This window comes from Lepisosteus platostomus, chromosome 5, assembly GCF_059453375.1.
Source record: "Lepisosteus platostomus isolate fLepPlt1 chromosome 5, fLepPlt1.hap1, whole genome shotgun sequence".
Taxonomy (NCBI): domain Eukaryota; kingdom Metazoa; phylum Chordata; class Actinopteri; order Semionotiformes; family Lepisosteidae; genus Lepisosteus; species Lepisosteus platostomus.
In genome coordinates, this window is record NC_142615.1 from 64,045,804 (window position 1) to 64,069,486 (window position 23,683).

Below are 23,683 nucleotides of genomic sequence, written 5' to 3' on the forward strand. Positions count from 1 at the left end.
AGAGAGGGAGTCTCCTACGTAAGGCTGCTCTTTGTCAAGAGTGGAGACAACAGGAACAGACTTCAAACCGACATTAATTACTGAGAGCAGGCGAAAATGTCTTTGGAAAAGAGGAAATGACTGCTGACCGTAAACAGAGCTCACGCTCAGCTCACGGACAAGTGCTCCTCGTTAGTATAGTGCTGAGTACCCCTGCTTGTTGCGCGGGTGACCGGGGTACGTTTCTGTGACAGGGCGCCGGTTTAATTTTTTTTAATTGTTGAATCATATTTAAATGTTAAACAACTGATCAGCATCTAGCTGTAGATCAGGATGGCCGAGTGGTTAAGGCATTGGACTTAAGATCCAATGGACAAATGTCCATGTGGGTTCAATCCCCACTCCTGGTAGTGTTGCAGTAAGTTTTAAGTGACAGAACACTCTATTTAAATATGAATTTACTAAATTTCAGTTCAGTTCTCTTCACTCCCACTCCCTGGTATAACTGAACTCTCACTATCGCATACTGAAGGCTTTAAATGCATTAGCTGTGATACAGCTCCCAGTAAAGCCAGAATCAAACAGTTTGTTCTGTTTCTCATGGTGATCCTCTTCTCGATCCAAATGAAATGTTTAATATGATGCCTCAAGAAAAAAAAAGGAGTGAATTTCCGCCTCTAATGATTGATGCCCTATCAAACATTTTGTAACATCCCCGGAAGTTTATAAAGTAGAATCCTGGTTTGTGGCTTAAATTCAAGGTAACCAAGACTAAGGAAACAAGTTGGAAACTTGATGTCGAACTGGAATTTAATCACCCGGAATATTTCACTACTTTGGGTAGTATGTGCCAGAGTGGAGTTCTTTAGATCCGTTTGACAGCTCAGTTGGTAGAGCGGAAAACTGTAGTGGGAACAGTAGGGAATCCTTAAGTCGCTGTTTTGACTCCGGCTGGAAGGAAGGTGCTTTTTGTGAACTTTAATCAAAGAGTTAAAATAGCGAATCTTTTTCACTCAGACGTTGATCAAAAGCTCAATAAACGATGAAGCAGAGGCTCTTGTTACGATTTCAGCCAAAATCTGATTGTCTTGTTTTGGCCAAGATCTGATCTTTGAATTAAGGGACTACTCTGTCTGATTTGTAATTCAAAAGTAGATACAAATGTCACTGTTTTCAAAGGATAGGTACTTAATTGGCTTTATGATTTGGTATTGATTTTGTATCGTTATATTATTAAGTTTGTGCTTTCTGTGTTTTCCATCGTATTGTGAACTACTTTTTTAAACAAAGGCAAACACAGCACACATCTGTTTATACCAGCGGTGAATTGTACATTTTTATTAAGTACAATCTACTGTATTTTTAGAAAAAAATGGCATACTGTGCACGATATGTTGCAGAAACACAACCTGATATTTTCATAATTATTATTTTAATCATTTGACAAGTATGAGGTCCCGGATCCAAATCTTCAGTTCTGATTTTTTTTAAAGTGATATCTTCTCTTCCTCTCATGGAAATCACAAGATGTGAGCAAATGTTTTTTGTTCTTTTTTTTTCACATTGTGATCCAAAGAGCCTCAGACGCACAGTCTGACAGTAACCAAACCAGAATGGATTCTGCTGGGAGCCGGACTGAGCTCATTCTCACTCCCTGTGCTGAAAACAGAATCTCTCTTCCCCGAACATCGTCTACAGCTGCTAGATATTGCTCTGCGTCCTACTGCTCCAGCAATTCCTTTGACCAAAGACAGATCACTTGTGTGCTTTTAAACTTCTTGCCGCTACAGGCTCTTTGATGGCTCATGCTGATCGTCCTGTGGATCCAAAAGAAAATGTTAAAGCTGACAAATGTTTGATTGTAATTTGTATCTAGCTACAACGTCCCTGGCAAAGATAATTTATTAGTTGCATGCAATCGGAATCTTTTACTTCACGTATGGTAGTGGAAATAGTTTTAAAAATGTTTTCTAAAGAAGATTGTATTGCCAGGACCTGCCTTTAGCGCTTAGTAGCAATGACGCTGTTGCTATAGATGGACAAGAATTTAAGATGAATTGATGATCTAAGCTAAAATAGCCCTAACACGCTTCCTGTAACAGTGTTTGTATTTATAGCAAGTAATATTCTTTTTCAAACCCGAACGTTGCTTTTGCATTAAGTGTTATGTAACCATTAGCGGTTTCGGTAGCTTCTGAAGAGCGCACTTTTCCAAACTGAAGCCTATAAGAACATTATTCAAGACACACCATGGCCCAGAATCGTGCATCGGGACAAGGATTAACATCCATTGAAAGTACTCCCAAATAAAAGATTTGACCGAAAAATTAAAAGAGTAGGCAAGTATTAAAACAACACCATAACTTCTTGACTTCCAATCTCTTTCTTGGTTCAGGCCATGTAAAATGACATATTCAGTGGAGTCATGCCAAAGTTGTGAGTTTAAGCCTCACCTGGAGCAGCCTGGTTTTCTGTCTTGACAGGTAAACAGTGTTTTGTGTTATTTGCTAAATGGAGAGAGGATTCTGTGTTAATTGTGCTCCTCCTGGGAGAGGTCAAGATGAGACGTTCACGGGGCTGGTGGTAAATATCCTGTCCAGGAATATCGAGGCTGTAGGGGGTCAGATCTATAGATGTAGTAAACACATTAGTGGAGATGGTGTGTCTGCTCTCCGTGAGAGAGCCGGGCTGGAAGAATAATCTGTGGTCTGGGAAGAAGAGACCCTCGTTGGAAGAGCGGCGCTCCTCACAGGAGAGAATGAAAACAATCTTTTTCAGGGACGCTGATTTTTCTCTTTGGGTGAATTAAAAACACTCACCATGAGTGACCTCGTGGTGCAATGGTAGCGTATCTGACTCCTGATCAAAAGGTTGTGTGTTCAAATCATGTCGAGGTCAGCTGATGTGGTTGCTTTTGAAAGTTAGGGAGTGTTTGGTCACTTTTGTATGAAAAAGTGTCTGAAGCCTGTAATTATAATTTGCCCTTTTTTAATTGTGGTTGAAATCCACTCCCATGTACCAAGACCTTACAGTATATTCATGTTTACTTAAATTACTAACTATTGGACTATTGGACATTAGTTGGTGGTTTTTTTTGTAACGATTTGCTATTTCATGCAGGAAAGAAAGGAACCCAGACCCAACGTTTGCTTTCAGGTGCGGTTCATTTACATAACGGACATCTATTTCTGAGGAGCCTGATTTAAATCACACAACCCCTGTAGAAGTCGAATCGACAATCTTATAAACCGAAATCAGCCGCGTTATCCATTAAACCACTAGCCCGTCACGTAAATGAATTGTACCATGGTGAGTTCAGCGCCGCTACTAGTAATACCCCACCCCCATCTTAAATTTCTAAGTGAGAACCGTGTTTTCTACATTTTTATCAGTTTTAAAAAATCAGTACTTTTAAGCAGACAAAGCCTTTATGTGTCGCTCTGAATTTCTAATTGATTTAGAATTCCCAAAAAAAAGTGTTTTGTTCCACAACGGCGTGAAATGATCATGTCTTTCACTCTACTTCTCTCTAGTAGTAAAGCTTATCTTGCTAGGTGAGCATTTGCTCCGGTAAATTAGGTAACTTTTCATGTTAACTCACTTCTTCTAAACAACATTTCCTGGTGCATGTTTTCTCCATGAAAAAATACATTTTCCCTTAGATGATTTCTCATTTAGTTTCTTCAAAGAGTACAGAAAGAAGAAAGAAAGGAAAAGTGTCATAAATGAACTCTGTCGCCCTTGGGAGATGTCAAGCGCATTGGACATGAAAAGTGCCCAATAAAAGCCATTTCTCTTACGGTCAGGGCTCCTGTTCCATGTAAAGGAGGCAGCTTGCTCAGCCGGCAGACTCAGGGCTTACTGAACGCAAATGGCTCAGAGCGGTGTGTCCAAGCTGCTGTAAAAGAGGAGAATTCTGCCGGCACCGTGGCTGAGTCGGTTTAAGTACCTGTCTCGTTAACTGGAGATCCTGGCTCCACATCCCAGCTGTGAATTTCTTCCTGTCTTTTTGTGCAGAAACTACCATCTTGGACAACCGCACAGGGCTTGATTTAGTTTAATGCATGAATGCATTTCCTTTCTGCAACAACTTGTTTTTCAAGAAATTAATGCAGCTTGTGAAAAATGAAATTTAATTCTTGGCTATCAGAGCAGAAGGAATATTGCAGACTGGCAAGAAAATGCAAGCTATGTTTATTTTTTGACCGGAAAGGTGCGAATGGAGTAGAGCCTTCCTGTCAGTCTCTGTGGTGCAATCGGTGAGCGCGTTCAGCTGTTAACTGAAAGGTTGGTGGTTCAAGCCCACCCAGGGACGTTCTTCTTATTATTGTCAATGTAAACACTGCCTCCGCTAAAGCCGAAACCTTAACCCTCTTTATATTTACCGAAAATGCGAGTCTTTTGCCCGTGTCCAAGAACAACACTTGAACACTCGGGGAAGTCCAATAGTGATCAACACCGCAACTCCCCAGACAACCATATTCACCCATGGAAACGTATCTTTGAAGGGCTGGCGGGAGATATCATTTACAGTACAGTAAAGAAAGTAATACTGAAGGGCTGGAAGTCCTGGAAAGGGTTAATAGAAGCCTCTTGCTTCTGCCCTGGAACAGAGCCCACAGCTGCCAGATCAGTGACCCCTGAGCCCAGTTCACAGAGAGGAGAACCACGAGCTCTTTTATGTCTCTAAGAGGGCTGGGAGAAAGGAGAAAAGGGGGAGATGTGACTTGAGTCCAGGCTGTTCTGTCTGATATTGTTCATGTAGCAGCACTGATTGTCTGAATATCTTCTGGTTCTGGATTGTGAGGATAGGGAGCAGAACGGAGTTGAGCTTCTGTCTGAGTGTGTCTAAGCTGTGAATCTGACTGAGAAGAGAATAATGTTTTTTTTTATTCTGCCTCAGAATTTTTCTTCTTTGCCAAGTGGTCTTACATCCCCTTCAGAAACTCTGCACAGACTGCCAGAGAGAAGAGGAGAGAGAGATGGACAGATAAGAGCACACGCAGCGAGAGAGACATATGTCTTGATTTACTTTGAAGCAAGTGTTCATTTCCCTTCTGGAACAAGTTGTTTCTGAACTTCAAGAAATTCAAACAACTTATGAAAGATAAAATACAAGTCTTGCTTATCAGGACAGAAGAAATACCGCAGGAAAATGACAGTGATTTTTCTCCTTTAAACGAAAAGTGGAGAAAAACAACGGCAGTACATTTCCGTCGGCTTGATTTAACTTAATACAAGTATTCACTTCCTTTTCTGTAGATTACAGCCTGCAAAAGATGAAATAAAGTTATTGGTTATTCATGGTCAGTGCAGGAGAAATACTGCTGGCTGGCAGGAAAATGTCAGTATTTTATTTTAACTACAAACGTGCGAATGGCAAAAAGCAACGTGAGTGTGTTTCTGTGCAGTTGTTAAACAAAGGGCTGGTGGTTCAAACCCACTCAGGGATGTGCTTCAGATTGTTCTGCTATAATCATAATCTCTTCTTAAACTTGATGGGATTTCTTTGTAAACCCTCTTGATCTTTGCAGGAAATGTGCATTTTACTCGTGTGGAACTACATGTAAACAATTAAGTACCTAAGTCAATGTTCAAGAGAACCATTTTCACGCGTGGAATTTTATCTTCAACTGGCTGTCAGGAGAATTCATTTATACACCCGTTGTATCCTTAGCAAAAATATTTTAAAATTAGAACACAGATTTGTTGGAGAACTTGACAATCCTTGACAATCATTAAATGAGCATTATACAAATGTGCGTTGATATTTTGTATATGTACCTCAATTGTAATAAATATAAACATAATTGCTTTGATATGGATGTTCATTTGAAGGATTTGAGGAAACTATCAAGGATCTCAGAACAACCAAAGATACATTCCCAGTGGGCATTGATTCGTCGAATATACGTATATTTACGGCGAAATTACGTCTATACGTATATATACGTCGCCTCGACGTATAATCAACGTCGAATTGCAACCGTAAAATCGACGACATGAATAAACGCATATATAACGTCGAATACAAATCTAACACAGTGCCTGAGGCTTTTTACTGTATGTATCGTGTGTGCCGCAACTAGGAGTATACGGCACTCTGCACAGTGCACGAAGTAAATTATTTTGGCAGTAATTAATTTACACGTGTATAATAAATATAGTAAATATAATAAATTAATTACTGCCAAAATAATTTACTTCGTGCACTGTGCAGAGAGCCGTATACACCATTTCCTGGACACCCCGTCCCCCATCAGTGGGGGAAAAATCTGTAGGGGGGCGTCTGAAATTCTGAGGGGGGAGTGATATTTCGGTTGAAACTGAGCTGTACGGTGCAGCAACCCAAATGAAATCTCACAGCTATGCCATTGATTAGTGCTTCATGATAGAAGATAACGACTAGCAATCTGGTATTTGCGATGAAGTTCAGTTTCACATTTTTCGTCACTCTCACGGTTTGTATTGCCTGGAGCGAAAAGTACCAGCGTTCATTTTTGCAGCTACATGGACGTTCTGAATCGTTAAGAAAAAAATGTTGTAAAACCAACAGAAAGCACAGACTGCTATAACTAGTCCTAGTTATATAACGATTTTAAGTATAATGATAAACTACTGCAAGGAATCGGTCCACCTGAGCAAACAGGATCGTAATGTTGACACTCAATAACGACACTGATATGTGCAGTTCCTGGACGGATAGCCCTCCTGTCCATCAAACAGACTGAGTGACTGTTCGTGTCATTTAGTGTTGTCTGACCATTGACAAAGTACAACTATTTTTTTAGGGCGCAAATTAAGTTAGGTAAATCTTTTTGCCCAAAACTGAACGGGCGACATTCCCCCCTCCCCCCGTGTTGCCAGGCCTGTCCCCATCCTATTCCATAATGTCATTATATATAATACCATACAACAGTGACCGATCCTTACTAACTGCATGCGTTAAAATTGCACATCAGCTCATAGCAGGGGGCACATAGCCGCCATGTATTATCAATGTTAAATTTCAACCATAATATCGACAACATTAATAAACGCATACGTTGAGAAAATATCGAACCCAGCATATTTTCCGGTTATATACCACAATGCATTGCTAGTATTCGTTGGTCACCATTTTGGACACGTTTTTCAAACGTAGAAGTATATCCGCAAATATCTCAGCAATCCTCTTTTGACGAGTAAGTATGAACAATAATAATACTATCTGAATACATACAGATCTTTCTTAATATTATTTTGATTAAAATAGTACGTGAATAAGCAAAAAAATGGCACATAAAATAGTGTGAATGGGGAAGATGACACAAAATCGTTTTGCCGTTTCTCTTATTCTTATTCTATGTTGTCCTTTCAAACTTTGGGTACTCTTTAATTAGGACAGACTTTATTGCTCAACTGCTATGATGCAAGCCAAATTTTATACATTTATTTCAGCTTTGAGCTTAGTAAACCGTTCATTTTTTAGATTATACTAAAGAAGATATTAATCATCATTTATTTGGGAAGTAATATTATATAATTTTCTTCTAGCTGCGGTGCTGAAGTCCCACCCTACATCAACAGAAAAAGAAATAAAGGAGCACGCAATGTGTTACTTGAAGAATGCATATGCAAGGCAGGGGGCCAGGAGATCTGGACTCTGAAAATAATAGGTTTTTGGTTCTAACTGTTAGGACAATTAGACAGGGTTTGCAAATAGTGGACAAAAATCGTCTTAACTTCCATTGTAATATTTTTTTTTCTTGGAAATATAGAAGTTGTACATTCTAAAATGTATATTTGAATCAAAATGTGGTTTTGAGTTAGTGTGTTAATGTAATTAGTTTTGTGTTTGTCATTACTATACTGTATATTGCCATGTTACCAGAATTTGTAGCTGAAGTTTAAGACTAGTTGTGTTTTTTATGATTATTGCCCATATGTTGATTGTTGATTGATTGTATACAATGTATAATTTGAAATACGTATGTTTCAGGTGTGAATGTGTATTTTCAGAATACATTTCTAAACCTAATCATTGGCTTGGTTTACTTGTTTCTACACCTATAAAATCTATCTTTGATGTATAATAGACCTCTACCCATATACGTATAATAGACCTCTAATGTTATCCGTATAATAGACCTCTAACCATATACGTATAATAGACGTCTAAAGTTATCCGTATAATAGACCTCTAACCATATACATATAATAGACGTCTAAAGTTATACGTATAATAGACCTCTAACCATATACGTATAATAGTCCTCTAAAGTTATCCGTATAATATACCTCTAAAGTTATCCGGAACTCCAACCATATATGTATAATAGTCCTCTAAATTTATCCTTATAATAGAACTCCAACCATCTATGTATAATGAACGTCTAAACATAGACGTATAATTGACGTATAACTTTAGACATATATTAGAATTTCATTCTAGACGAATTGTAGACCACATTTAGACGTCTAAGGTATGCGTTTAATAGACGTATATTATACGTCTTTTGCCCACTGGGAACCGCCGAACACGCAAACTGATTACACTGCAGAGCCACAGGCGCCTCACTTTTCTCCATTCTCTGGGTCAGGGTGAAAAAAAAACTTTGCTGGTATTAGCTGGCCTGCTGGGAGCACCTCTTCTTCACTGATAAGCAAGATTTGTGTTTCATCTTTCGCAAGCTGTATAGATTTCTTTCAATACAGGTTGTTCCAGAAAGGAAACGAACACTTGCATTCACCTGGATTAAAAGGCATGGGTTTTGCCCGTAAGGATACATTCTGTACAGTAAGACAGGAGGAAAGGCACCGCTGGGAATCGGACCCAGGATCTCCTGTTTGCTAGATAGGCGCTTTAGCCAACTAAGCCACGGCGCCAGCAAAGTGCTGTCCTTTGACAGCCACTTGGACACGTCTCAACTGCTCTGAGACATCTGCGTTCGGTGTGCACCGAGCCTGCTCGCCTTGCAAGTTGCCTCATTTACATGCGATAGCTCCACCACTAAGAGAAAGGATGAGAAATGGCTTTTATCTGGCACTTTTCATGTCAGAGGATCTCAATCTGCTTTCCGTGTACAAGAGGATGTCCAACTCATGTAGCTAAAGACGTAGACGACAGTGCTCCACTGAAATCTTGATCTCACAACCCTCGGCATGACTCCGCTGTGTTCTGCTTTAGACAAAAGGGGGGAAAAGACTTCTTTCATCACACGTTTTGCACTGTTTACGGTGTTTGCAGTGCTCTTTCTTAAATGAAAACCAGGAATCGGCACCATATGAGGTGACACTAGATAATATTGGAACAAGTAGCCTCGCCATTCCATGCGTGACGTGAGCAAAGTGTAATTCCTGTCTTTATAGTGTGCTTGTTAGAGACTTAGCTGGCACCCAGAGCGCTTTAAATCCGGGAGTCAGCAGCCCAAGACAAGAGAGCTTCCTTCGTCTATGTTTTTTGCGTGAAGGGGGGAAACCATGCGTGTGCTGCAAACGATCTTAATATCGAAGTGCCGTCCCACATAACCGATCCGAACAATCTGCTTTACAGAGGAGCACTGCCGGAGCTTATGGTTGGCAAACTGAAGACCAGGCCGACCTCTTCTGTGACTCTTGAACACTCAATCTCAAGATTGTGAATTCAAGCTCCACGCTGGCGGGAAATTCCATAGGTAATGATCACATTTTCTTGCATGCTAATCAAAATAAATATTAAGAAACTTTTCCCCATACCAGTTTTTTACAAAAGTAAAGGCACATGGCACATGTGTGCCACATCACGACCGAGTTTAGTGACAACTACCTCAGAGATTGGAAGCTGGGTAGTTTCAGATCAGATCACTTTTTTATCAAAGGTTCAAACAAACCCGAATACCTTTGCAAGAGAAATTTCAGAATCCCAGTCAAACCCAGTACGTTTGCTGGATCCCTCAAATTCAGCTGAACTACAGCACAGATCTGCAGTCCATGGTTAGAATACTGTGGGTGCGTTGCATAAGCCATACTGCCCAAAATAGTTCTAAAACAGGAGATGCATTCTCGTTTAGGAATGTGAGATAAAGTGAAATGGTCTGGGAAGAGTCCTACGTTTGAACAGTTCAAAATAGACGTAAAGGGGTATTTATGGACTCTTTCGAAATGTAAGAACAAGCTGTGCGGACCTTATCTTTATTTACCTTGTGTAATCTTTTTTCATAAAGTGTAATTGTGTTATAGCATGTGCCCCTGCCGATGTTATTGATATTTTATATGTGCTCTTGTTTGTATTGTATGTAGTTTTATTGTTTTCAGCTGACTTCATATGAAAGGGAATGAATTGCTTTTTCACAGTCTCTCAAGAAACTCAGTTTTAATGCCCTCCATTTTAATGTTGGTTGTGCTTGCGTGCTGCTTCTGTCTGTGAAACTTGAATGTTCTGCTTCTTCACACCGAATCATTGGCAGGGGTTGAGTTTATATAATAATTATAATAAATAACTTTATTTTATATTGCACCTTTAAAGGTGGCAAGCTATATGAGAGCGCATGTAACAGCACAGGACACCCAGTTAGGAGCTCACACAGCTTTCAGCTCAGTGTGCAGTGCTCTCTTGCCTTCCTGAAGATGACGTTAAATTAGTTAAAATCATGTGATAGTTAACAAAGCTTAATAGTGAAACAGCCAGCACAAATGGTTGCGTTTGTGATTATGTCACTTCTCTACTACAGCAGTGTCGATAAAAGAAACTCTGAAACCACTAAAGCACTGCACAACTGAATTCGGGAGAATAATATTAGGGATTCTGAGCGATGTCTGCATACAAGCAATCCAATACAGATGCTGAAGTCTTTAAATATTGACTCTCCCTGTTGTGCTGCCTTTTCCTTGAAGGAAAACTATTCAACTGGAAGAATGTTTATCGCAGGTTTAAAACTTGCTGTTGCTATTTGGAGAAATCCACAAACTCGTGTTTTTCTTGTGTTTTAAAAGACAGCCATACCCACTGACAAAATAACGACACTGCTGCTGATTTTTTCCGGAGCCGAATCACAGTTGACCTTTGTGAGCCAATTGATGAAGCCGACCCTGTGAATACTATGGCAGAAGGTGGAAGAGCGTTCAACTTTATAACTACCGCAACCACAGGAACAACAGCAAGAAGCAGAATCAATTTCCCATTGAATGGTGCTGTTGTTTGAGGTATGCGTTGTGAACGCATGCAGAGAATCCCACAATTTCTTCTAATCTTGATAAAGTATTCCTGATGGAGCGCTGTGTGCAAAGATTTCATAAACTGTACTCCTGCTGACAATTCGGTGTGAAAAAGCAGAGCATTCGAGTTTCACTGAAAAAAGCTGAATGCAAGCCAAAAGCAATATTAAATGGAATTGACAGCACACTACGATTCGCACTGACTGAAAAGTTATCTCGGCAGCTGTTGTTCCCTGCATGAAGCTGAAAGGGTCAATGAGCATTTCTGTTGAGAAGACAAATTAAAGCTTTTTTTTGCCTTGATGTTGAGCTGACAAAGACTATCTTGAAAGATATCCCAATCTCTCGACAGACTGTCGAATAAATTCTTAACTGATCATATTCTCATCGGAAGCAAGGTCTTAACATAGAAGAAACTGGCAGCAGCGGAATTTGAACCCATGACTCCAAAAAGACTGTAGCCTAAAACCCAACACCTTAGACCGCTCAGCCACACTACCTTCTGCAGCACATGCCTTCCTCACATTACTCAATTAAAGAACACTGGGCTTTAGCTCTTGTCCAACATGGAAATGACTGTACCTTCGTTTTATGAGATATTTCCTGTCACTTGGTGAAATCTCAACTTCTTTGGCAGCTCTGAATATAGTTCTTCTTTGGAGCAGACTTCAGACCTTTTATTTAATTTATAAAGGAGGGTGCATTCCAAAATGTGTAATTCCTGTTTTAGAAAAGCTCTGGGCGGTGTGTCTTCTTTTAACGCACAAACAGTTTTCTAACTTTATACTGTAGATCAGTGCAGCTATCGTACTGGATTTAGCTGGGATTCTCACATTTTTCTTAAGAAGGTATTCAGGGTTGCTTAAAACTTGAATAAAAAAGTGATCTGAAACTACCTACTGTACCTTCCAATCTCTGATGTTGCTGTAACTAAACTCGGATGTGGTCTTTTGCAGATGTGCAGTGTGCCTTTACTCTTGTCGTATTAAACATTACCTCTGTTGTTGGGCAGAGTTGAAGGGGAACAAACTGCACAGAAAATTACGGAACGATAAAATGTTTCTACACTTCAAAATGTCCCTTTAAAACCCTCCTCACACACGTCGGTGTGGGGAGTGGGCAGGTAGAGAGGTTTTACAGATGCTCATGATATTTCTCATGGGGTGTTACCTGTCGTAGTATCTCTCTCTGCGCCTCTGCGGCTGAAGTGTGAGGTAACGTTTTGAACAGCCTCTTTGTCTTACAAAACAAGAAATGAAAATCAACTGGTAAATTGAACAGTGCAGTAATCAGCAAAGTATACATTAGGAAGCAATTAAACAAAAGATTAGCAAAAATTGAAGTTGAGTAGATTGGAGAAAGAAATTAATTCTATTTGTAAGCAAACGAGAACCCACGCTGGGCATGAATCACACCAATCTTTCCGCATTTCTGAAACGTTTGATTGAATTGACAAAGAAATCCTCTCCCGATCTTCATCTTTGAAAAGGTTAACCTTTTGAGCCAGCAGGTGTAACACTGCAAAGCTGCCTGTTTCTCACAGATGTTTGAAGCTGTAGATAACATTTTGCATGTTTGGTGCCATGGCTTAGCTGGTTAGTGTGCCTGACTAAAAAACAAAAGATCCTGGGTGTGAATCGCAGTGGTATCTATTCATAAACAGCAGGCCAATCACTGCCAATATTTATGGAGCTCAATTTAAGGATGAAAGGATATGCATGTGTTACAGCTTTCTGCAGGTGTTTTATGTTTTAGCACAAGTGTTTGCTCTGTGGCACAATGGAGGGCGTGTTGGACTTCTAGATGTTAATAGAATTAAGTCATTCAAAGGTTGTGGGTTGGAGTCCACCCAGAGTCACATGTTATTTTGATTCAGCTTTCGAAATCCTCTAGGGATTGGTGTTGATCAAGTCAAATAAAGGACTTCTTCTGAGTCGACAGTCGAAAATGAACAAGCGGCCACAAGGGAGAAATTAGCACTGGACAAGGTCGGTGATCGCATTATTCCTATCCTGTAGTCCTTGCACTGGTTCCCTGTCAAGTTTCATGTCGACTTTAAAATCCTCATGCTCACCTATGAGCCTCTCCATGGCTTGGCACCTCAGTACCTGTCTGAGCTCTTATTGCCCTACTCCCCTAATCGCAACCCTGGCTCTTCTAATTCTGGTCTCCTATCTGTCCCCCAAGCCCGTCTACACTCTACGGGTGACAGGGCCTTCTCCGGTTATTCCCCCAACCTCTGGATCTCTATCCCCAAGGATATCAGAGAGTCACCTTGTCTAAACTCCTTCAAATCCAGACTCAGAGCCTCCTTCTTTAGAAGAGCCTTTAATTAACTATTCTTTACCCCTTTGCTCCTACTGTATTTAGTACCACAATCTACAGATGCAGCCATTCAAAATGGGTGAGGTATTTCGCGGCATACCCCGGTGGGCGTGTCACGGTATCACGCGTTTCACGCATTTCACGTGTGTCACGTGACTAACTATCCGGCGTCGCCTTGTAAAACCGCCAGGGGGAGCTTAACCTCTCATGTACAGCATTTGAGCGTTTAATTTTGAACTGTGTATTACAGCATGTTAATCATCAGTCATTAAAATGTTGGTATATTTTATGAAAGCAAGATTGCTCAGTTGGACAAAAGTACACAACCTACCTTTATCAGAAATATTTATGCATCAAAGCCTTTACTGAAGATATTACTAATAGTATTAATAATGGATGGCTTTGGACAAGCTGTATACTCAAAGTATAATTTCTTTAGCACATTTGTACAAGCACTTGGAATCTGTCCAAGCCATACTTTGTCAGGCATTTTGTTTTACTTCAACGGGCATAAAAACTTCCTTGCTTTTAACAGGGCGTTTCATAATTTCTAACTACGAAAATGATTTAAAATGCGACACCTATCATTCAACTAGAGCTTAAAATATCACAAGGAAAAATACACACCGGTATTCCATTTCTCCCTAAACATTGTAAGCTTCGAAGTCTTTAACTAACGTGATACCGGAGTCAACAAGCATACTTTTAGAATTTGATTAAAAGGGAATATAATATGGAATCGCGTATCTAAAGAATTTAATAACGGTATGATTATATCTGTGTACTGCGGCAGGGCTGTGTAGGGCTGTTTCGCCTGCTTGATCATGCGAGCTGTCTTGTAGCCTACTGGTCTAGGTGCATGACTACCAACTAGCAGGTTGTGTGTTCGAATCCAGCTGGTGATGGACTTTTCATTTTTATTTATTTATTTTTTAATCGCGTAACATAAACATATTACCGTATGCAAACTGTACTGTATACAATATGTATATGTATATTTAATGTCTTAACTGTGCCCATTTAAGTATTGAATATTCATATCTAATTTTACCACTGAAGGGAAATCTTAACATAAACATACGGTATATGGCTGGTCTCGGTACTTTAAAGAAAAAAATACACACCGGTATTCCATTTCTCCCTAAACATTGTAAGCTTCGAAGTCTTTAACTAACGTGATACCGGAGTCAACAAGCATACTTTTAGAATTTGATTAAAAGGGAATATAATATGGAATCGCGTATCTCAAGAAATTAATAACGATATAAATATATTCATGTTGCAAAAGAACTGCAACGGACATAAAAACTCCCTTGCATGGTTTCATTACGACCAGAATCGGTCTTGAGATATTTTTAAATTGATTTACAGTATTTGAGAGGTATGTCTTAACACCGATACTACAGTGCTTAAGTACTGCTCATGTATATGTTTCTAGGTTTATATTATGCATTTCATACGGTCAAATTACTTTTGAGCAACTAATAAGAAGCGCGAAACGGTATGCGTTTTACTTTCGTTTTGTGCTGGGACCCGTGGATTGATTAGAGATATCAAGTACTGTACATACAAGTCATTTTTTAAATGTTGTAGTTCGTCTTGAAAATATGTTACGAGTACATCATCTATCAACAATTACACAGGTTCTGTTTCCATATTGCGGATTTTGGTTACTTAATATTATTTTCTAGATTTCACGTTGTGAATATGATGGGATGTCTGATGGGATGTTTCTAAAAATCCATCCTCTGTAAAACGTCTTCTCTAGTTGTCCTGCATATGTATTCGCTAATGAAGCTGTGTGTTCTGAGCCTGGATCTCTACATTTCTGTATGAACCAGCTTAGAGGGCTAAAGACAGCTTGTGTTTAAATTGACTTGATGTGACTTGTTCTGTGCCAAGTCACATTATTTTATAGCGTTTTTAAAGCGTTATCAAATACGGTGTTACTGTAGTTTACTGAGTCCCATGTCACATGGTCTGTGATTGAAACCTGTAAAACCGGTTTAATTCGTCACAGCCAGCACTCTTCAGGTGTGAGGGTCTTCTGCTCAGAATGAAACGCTAAAATGTTTGTGTATATTCTAATGGTAGTGGGGGCAGGGTGTGTGGGAACACCCTGCATTGGAGATCTATGTTCTTCACACCTGAAACATTTTCTCTGAAAGGATTTTCTTCGCAGTTTAACCGATCTTGTTACAGCATGTTACAGTTTACTATTATTAACCATATTAATTTTAAGTGCTTAATGTAAAATCTTGTAAAAATATATTTTCATTGTTCAAATATACATTAATATACATTAAGTCTGACTATCATATAATAAGTTAAATACAAAACTAAAGAAAAAATAGGGTTAAATATAATTCAAAATATTTTGCTAACAATGTTAACTGTTTATGAATAATAAAATGTATTAACTAAGGAGTAGGATGGCACAGTTGTTAGTATGTTTTTTGTTTTGTTTCTTTTTCTTAAATACAACAGTAGTACCTGATGTCTCAGTGGCTTTCAAAATTAAATTATGCATGCAAACCTGTGAACTAGAAAGATAACTAAGATATCCATCCATTATATTCCATAATATCCATGAAATATATGGCGCTGAAATACAGTATGTGTGACGCATAAAAGACACCAAGGGATTGGGTGAGCTCCCATCACAAAAAAAAAACTGCAAACCTGCACTACAGCGACCATAGTACAGTATGGAGACCAAGGCGTTTTACGGGAAGAGACGGGGTGCTTCTGCCGCCCCAGCTTCCAAAGAGCGAAGGGTAAGCAAATACAGCAGACTTCATCTGAAATACGCGATTACAGCGCATATTACAAGGTATTATTGCCGTTTTGAATTTTAAATTCAATTATAATTATTTCTTCGTAGCCTGTTCTTCAAGAAAACACCGCACGGGCGAAACGATCTACCACCAGGACAGTAAAAAAGAAAGCGGTAAGACGGAAAAAAAGAAAAGTTTATTTTGACTTCTGTTCCACGACTGATGAATACTACTGTGTGACTTTATTTCTTACATGAATTATGTTATTTTGCCACAGGCCGTGGGTCTCTGCTCTCGGCCACTGGCCAGGGTGCCAACCTGTAGAAGCAGCACCTGTATGGAGACATTTCGGCAGCAGCGGGAGCATTACGATGCATTACTGGGGAGGATTGGGAGGCTAGAGTTCCAGCAGTCAAACAGTTGAGCAGCTGTCTCCTGAAAAGTGCCTCTCCCCGCCGCGCAGGCTGCAATGCCTGGCGGAAGCTCTGCCCCCCGCAGAGCACACACCGCCTCAGGACACTCCATCCCGGCCTCTCAGTTCACCACCGCGCAGGAATCTGTTGATGCTGTCCCCGCCGGCTATCTCCCCCCAGGAAGCACAGCGGAATTCACAGATGCCAGTGGGACGAATAATTCTCCCAGATGTCCAACTGCTACCCATCACCCAGGAGATGGAGGGGGGGTTGTACTTGCAGTGCATCGGCATAGACGGGAAAGCAAGAGCCGACCGCTACGCCGCCCTCGTGTTTCGAAATCTTGTGACTTTTGAAATTTACTGGGGGTGGACCACGTCTGTAAATTTCGATGGGTCCAGAGGCAAAAGTGCCTTGCCTTGCAATCTCCGGGAAACCATTAGTACGATGGTGAATCGGAGATTCTCAACCCTTGCTGCGTACGACTGAAAAATAATTCGTGATCGGATCAACGAAATGCTTCGTAGGAAGAGGCGGTCTTTTCCTCTTGTCTAACAGTCTGTCCACAAACAAAACATTCCTGTTAGACAAGAGGAATTGAAAAAAAAACAATTTTGTCAATGAAAACCGGTGTGTGTGTCTCTCCCTGCTGGATGTCCCTCTCACAAACTGCTGAATGAATAAAATAATTTTATTGAAAACGAGTTTGCGATTGTCTGGTCTTTAAATTCTTGAGATACGCGATTCCATATTATATTCCCTTTTAATCAAATTCTAAAAGTATGCTTGTTGACTCCGGTATCACGTTAGTTAAAGACTTCGAAGCTTACAATGTTTAGGGAGAAATGGAATACCGGTGTGTATTTTTTTCTTTAAAGTACCGAGACCAGCCATATACCGTATGTTTATGTTAAGATTTCCCTTCAGTGGTAAAATTAGATATGAATATTCAATACTTAAACGGGCACAGTTAAGACATTAAATATACATATACATATTGTATACAGTACAGTTTGCATACGGTAATATGTTTATGTTACGCGATTAAAAAATAAATAAAACTGGAAGGTCCAGCACCACCATTATGTTTATATGGTTGTTTTTGTTGGTTGGTTGTTATTATGGTTATTAATAATACGATCTATAGTTGAAATCTGAGCCTAAATAAAAAGAAAAAGCAAGTGATTAGGTTTATGAGCAATCTAATTACATATTCGTTTAAAACGCTATATAAAATAAAGTTTATTATTAATTTGCTGGACAGAGCGGTGAACATTATTATGCATAAGACAAAGATAACAATCCTGATCAGTTTAGAAATCTGTGTACGCTGTAAGGTTTTTACTTCTTAAACTTTTAAAATACACGTTTTGAATAGAAAGAAATCCTCTTCCTGGCACAGTGTGTATAGCAAACCAGCACGTCTTTTTTCTCCAATCAGAGGGGTGTCAGATAGTGTCAGCCAATCACCATTCTGCGTTGGGTAGCAACGGGTGACTGTTCTCAGGCGGAAGATGTAAACAGCTTAATGTTCGTGTTAAATAATTTTTTTTAATTCAATTAAACGGGCACAGTTAAGACATTAAATATACATATACATACTGTATACAGTACAGTTTGCATACAGTAATATGTTTATGTTACGCGATTAAAAAATAAATAAATAAAAATGAAAAGTCCAGCACCAGCTGGATTTGAACACACAACCTGCCAGTTGGTAGTCACGCACCTAGACCAGTAGGCTACAAGACAGTTCACATGATCAGGCAGGCAGGCGAAACAGCCCTACACAGCTCTGCCGCAGTACACGGATATAATCATACCGTTATTAAATTCTTTAGATACGCGATTCCATATTATATTCCCTTTTAATCAAATTCTAAAAGTATGCTTGTTGACTCCGGTATCACGTTAGTTAAAGACTTCGAAGCTTACAATGTTTAAGGAGAAATGGAATACTGGTGTGTATTTTTTTCTTTAAAGTACCAAGACCAGCTATATACTGTATGTTTACGTTCCAAAATTAATATCGTTTAAGGCCTTCACACGCATTACAGTATGCTCCTATTCTTTTTATGCTCAGCTACTAAGATTTCCCTTCAGTGGTAAAATTCAATATCTACAACGGGCACAGTAAAGACGTTTACAGTAAGTCTTTCTACGACAGACCAACGGACCACGAGTCCCCCTGTCGGTCAACCAATCACGCACCGCGGTACCCCGTGTCATCATACCTGCGGTATCTGTACCGCGGTGTCTGTACCGCGCACTTTGAATGGCTGCATCTGTACTGTCTCCTTTAACTGTGTATTCTCATCCTGCTTATCTTGTGTATTTTTTCATTGTATTGTTCTAATTCTGCAAAGTGCTTTGAGAAGCCACCTTTAAAGGTGCTATATAAAGTAAAGTTTATTATTATTATTATTAATAATGAACAGTGCATTTAACACTGAGCACACTTGGTCCTTCTTTGAGAAGGACTGCAGGGGTAGGGAACAAGCTTTTCACGTGTGTTGTTGAAGACCATATCATCACTTTGTTGCAGGAAATGTCTGAATGCCATCATCGGAGTAAGGACAGGATCAGGGTTCGGGGAAGTCTTTTTGATGCCTGAAACTGTGTGGTTCCTGGTTGTAACGGCTGGCACTCTACACCTAAACAACAGAGAACACAGTTGACATCGCTGAACTGCCTAGCGGACATTTTGTCGCCTTCTTCTGACCTGTATTTAAAGCAATTCTCTAAAAACGTGGCACATTATATCTGTGGTACCTTTATGGAGGGTGAGCGCACTCATAAGGATCATAGATTCGATCACAAGCATCTAAAAATTAGCGTGAGAAAATGACATCACGCTATAAGGTTGAATGGCACGAGTTCTCCTTTTCCCTCTGTAGAAAATGTGTGTTTTAAAGGAGATGTCATGTTATTTTTTTGCCAGACAAAGCCATGCCGTAAGAACAGTGTGGTTATTTAAATGTATTGGTATGAAATTGGTTTAAATCAAAGGGATGTAACAACAAAAAATTAAGTGCTTCTTAACACAGAGATAGTTGGAGATATTTGGCAGCAGTGGGATTCCAACTTACGTCCCCAAAGAGTCTGGACCTTTAATCCAGCTCTTTAGAGTGCTCGGCTGCATTAGCCCTGACTGCCTCATACCTCACACTGGCTCAGAGAAAACTGGGTGGCTTGCAAAGACTGGTAGGAGAGGAAAGGAATAAATACTTATTTTTTATCTGCTAAAAGAAGAAAGGAAATATTTGATAATTGTCTAGCAGGTGTTTTGATCAAATTATTGTAATGCAGTGGCAGGTACAATTAAGGTATAATATGTACATGACCTGAGTCTGAAATCTGAGTCGGTGATGGCAACTGACTATCACTGGAGGACAGTTCATCATGAGTGGGTAAGCCTGCATAATGAGGGAGAAGAGATTGGCCTCTGTGACGCAGTGTCCAGTGACACTAACTATCTGTCCTACTGTTCTCTGCTAACGTAGAGGGTGAATGTTGTTTAAGGTGAATGTAAGGTTTCTTTTTTGTAAAATATTTTCGAGCACATTTTTGTTGCTGAAACTTTATCTTGTGCATTTGAATTAATTCCAATATTGTCACCTAATTCTATACATTGTTTCATCAGACTAGAACATTTAGAGGAGCTCAATTGCATTCATGAATTGCATAGTGATAGTATTTCTTGTCGTTTAAATATTTCAGTCAAAAATGCAGAGAAGGTGCTCCTGTTTTCACCATTATAAAAACTGTGTTTCACCGGTAATATTTACTCTCATAAAAGTATTGTAATTGTATTGTTCTGTTCTGTGACAGTCTTGAGTGACACAATCCTTCTCTTTTACTGCACTACACTTCTCCAGGAGCCAGTTCAGCACAAGAGGATCCTCAGTCAAACAAACACTGCAATAGCTTGATAAAAGACACTTCTCATCCTTTCTCTTAGTGTTGGTGCTACTATTCTATGCAAAGGAGGTGCCTTGACAATTAAAGGAGTCTTCATGAAGGTGTTAATGGCAAGCTCTCCACTGGCAATTGACCGGGCTGTTGAAGAAACCAATCTCATCCAACAACCATACAAATTGCACAGCTTAAGGCACATGAAGCGAAATTTGTGAGCAGATAGACACAAAACAATGTCGCTTCACATTATTTGCAAAGCTGTTTTGCTTCTCTACCTCTTCCTACTTTGAAGTGAGCACATATATTTTATTTTCTTCTCTTATATTTTCCTTGATATTTTACTATCCCTTTCCCCCATGTGGAGATGAATCCACATCCAAAACCCCATGTTTCACCCTGCATTTGTGCCAGTTTTACAATCTGGGTAAAAGCCTGCCTTACACAGGTCTAGTGGTACAATCAGTCAGTCTGTGTTACTTATATAGCTGTGTACAGTGGAGTCATGCTGAGGTTATAAGTTCAAGCCTCCCCTGGAGCCATTAAGTCTTCTGAATGTTTTTCACTCATAAAAAGTTCATTCGCCGTAGCATTTTCACTGTAACTTTGCAGGTAAAATATTCTTAATGAGAATAATATTTTGTATGCGATAAATAACTGCACCAGAAAATATTGGAGAGAAATGGCTTGTCGCGCTATTTGCAGCAGACACTCAGACACAGAAATGTCCTGTCATTAAAGAAAATTTATGAAGAAGAGGTGTGACATCACTGCAAAGGCGATATTTTCTGATGTCTGTCTTGGTTAATAATCATTTGCGTGGGAATTACTTCTGACATTATTACTAATACTGATAAAAACAGAGAACTCACAGCTCTCTGGATGTTGGTCTGGACTCTAGAAAGTGTTTTTATTTGCAAGCGGCTCTGGAACTCAACACCTGTTGATGGGTCACTTCTGTCAGACACACCAGTGGAACCCAAGCCCACCTACACACACATTCACACACACTGATAGATATACTGTACACCTACACTCTCACACACATTTACACTCACAGACACATCACACATTTATACACACAATCAGACACTTACACACTCACATATATACACTCACACATGCTATCATCATTAATACTCACATAGACGCAGGCACTACACACACTAACAGACATACCAACACATACACTTACAAATATAAAACTACCCACTGACAGAAACCACACACTCACAGACACACACCATACACACACATTCAAAGGCATGCATTCACAGAAACAGACACTACGCATACTCACAGACACACACTTATAGACACCAAACACTCAGAGACCTCACACGCTCACACACTAACAGCCCACACACGCATAGACACCACACATGCACAGACATGCACCCACACACGCACAGATACCACAAACACACTTATCCACAGATACACAATAACTAAAACAAATATAAATACTACTAATACTACAACAGTAACACTATCACTAAAACTGACACAAACTACTAATAATAACAGTAATGTTGTTACTAAAACTAACATTACTACTAGTGTTAATACTCTAACAGTAACACAATAATTATAATTAATATTAACATGAATATGAACATTAAAACTAAAACAATCAGTAGTGCCACTGTCATTAATACTCACATGAACACTAGCATTAAAACTACCAGTTGTACTCTCACTAATATTAACATGAAGACACTGATATTAGTATTAGTTGCTGCCCGTGACGTCACACCGCTCTCTGTGACAAATGCGAGACACTTAAACGCGTGCAGTGACGGAGCGCCTGTCGCCTTGGTTACCATTCTTATGATTTATAAACACTGGAAAAATGCATTTAAACTGTTACTTACATACATTTATGAACTTGAAATATAATTTTCTAGCTCTAGGATACAGTTACCTAAATAATAATATGAATAATCATTGTTTATTTTCAGATTGAACATTATTAACCCTATCTATCTATGAATTGGCTACATTACTCTGCTCTCCTCCCCACTGATAGCTGATGTGTGGTGAGCGTTCTGGCGCACTATGGCTGCCGTCGCATCATCCAGGTGGATGCTGCACATTGGTGGTGGTGGAGGGGAATCCCATTACCTGTAAAGCGCTTTGAGTGGAGTGTCCAGAAAGCGCTATATAAGTGTAAGCAATTATTATTATTATTTATTAACTGTTTTTTAGATATTTAAACAGGATCAAGAAAAGAATCAGTACTCACCAATTGGTGAAGTTAATCGATTTTTCTACGGTTCTTCAGTTGAGATAATTGGTTGTCGATAGATAAGTGATCAATAACTCTTCTCCGTGCGCTCCGTGCGCCTCCCGCACTCTTTCTCTCTCTGATCCCCGCTCTCTGGCTGGATTCTGTGACGTCACAGCACTTATTCTGACAGAGCATAGTGCGTCTCTGCTGTTTTTGTGTGTCTTTTTCAGGAATGCCAGAGGTACTCGAAATGTTGCAAAAAGAAAAGCGTCTTTTTCGTTTTGTAAAAAAGTGAGTGCTGATTTTTATTTTAAACAGGAAATGCATGCATGTTGAAACACTAAATTCTATAAATAATTGAGAAATAATAAAGCCAGGAAAACATATATGTAAAAATACAATTTGATCACATAATTTACTCCATTACCTGTTTTTTTCTGTTGTGTTTTTTTTCTCTTGTACCTGTTTCTGTTCCTCTGGTTGTAGTTATATTTGTAAATTCCATACGTTTAATTAAAAAAAGAGCGCGTCTCTGCTGGAGGAGACTCCTGTCCGGAGCCCGGAGGGCTTTTCATACAAATATAACATCTCCCCCCAAAAAAAATGGGCTGTGAAGAGAGGCAATTTATAACAGTTGGAGGAGGAGAGCGACAAACCGAGGAATGAAATTCATTAAACAGAAAAAAAAGTTTACTTCACAGATTAATGCGTTACAAAGCGTACCCACGTGGAGCAGTAGAGAACGAGCACGAGTCCCTGAAATAAGTGCTTTTAAGGGTTTTACACGAATCATCAGAGTATAGAACCTAGGAGGATCAGACTCATGTTCCTGGAGGTTAAAATGTGTATCCTGGTTTCATTTCCACCCA

General features: G+C 39.5%; 3 non-coding genes across 3 annotated transcripts; 2 read left to right on the plus strand and 1 right to left on the minus strand.

Moving 5' to 3' along the window:
* The first annotated feature begins 306 nt into the window (after nt 1–306).
* On the plus strand, nt 307–389 carry trnal-uaa (transfer RNA leucine (anticodon UAA)). The gene has a single exon. It is a non-coding gene; the product is annotated as a tRNA-Leu (tRNA).
* Nucleotides 390–4,220: 3,831 nt separating this feature from the next.
* Nucleotides 4,221–4,294, plus strand: trnan-guu (transfer RNA asparagine (anticodon GUU)). The gene has a single exon. It is a non-coding gene; the product is annotated as a tRNA-Asn (tRNA).
* A 4,479-nt stretch (nt 4,295–8,773) lies between these two features.
* On the minus strand, nt 8,774–8,847 carry trnaa-agc (transfer RNA alanine (anticodon AGC)). The gene has a single exon. It is a non-coding gene; the product is annotated as a tRNA-Ala (tRNA).
* Between the last annotated feature and the right edge of the window lie 14,836 nt (nt 8,848–23,683).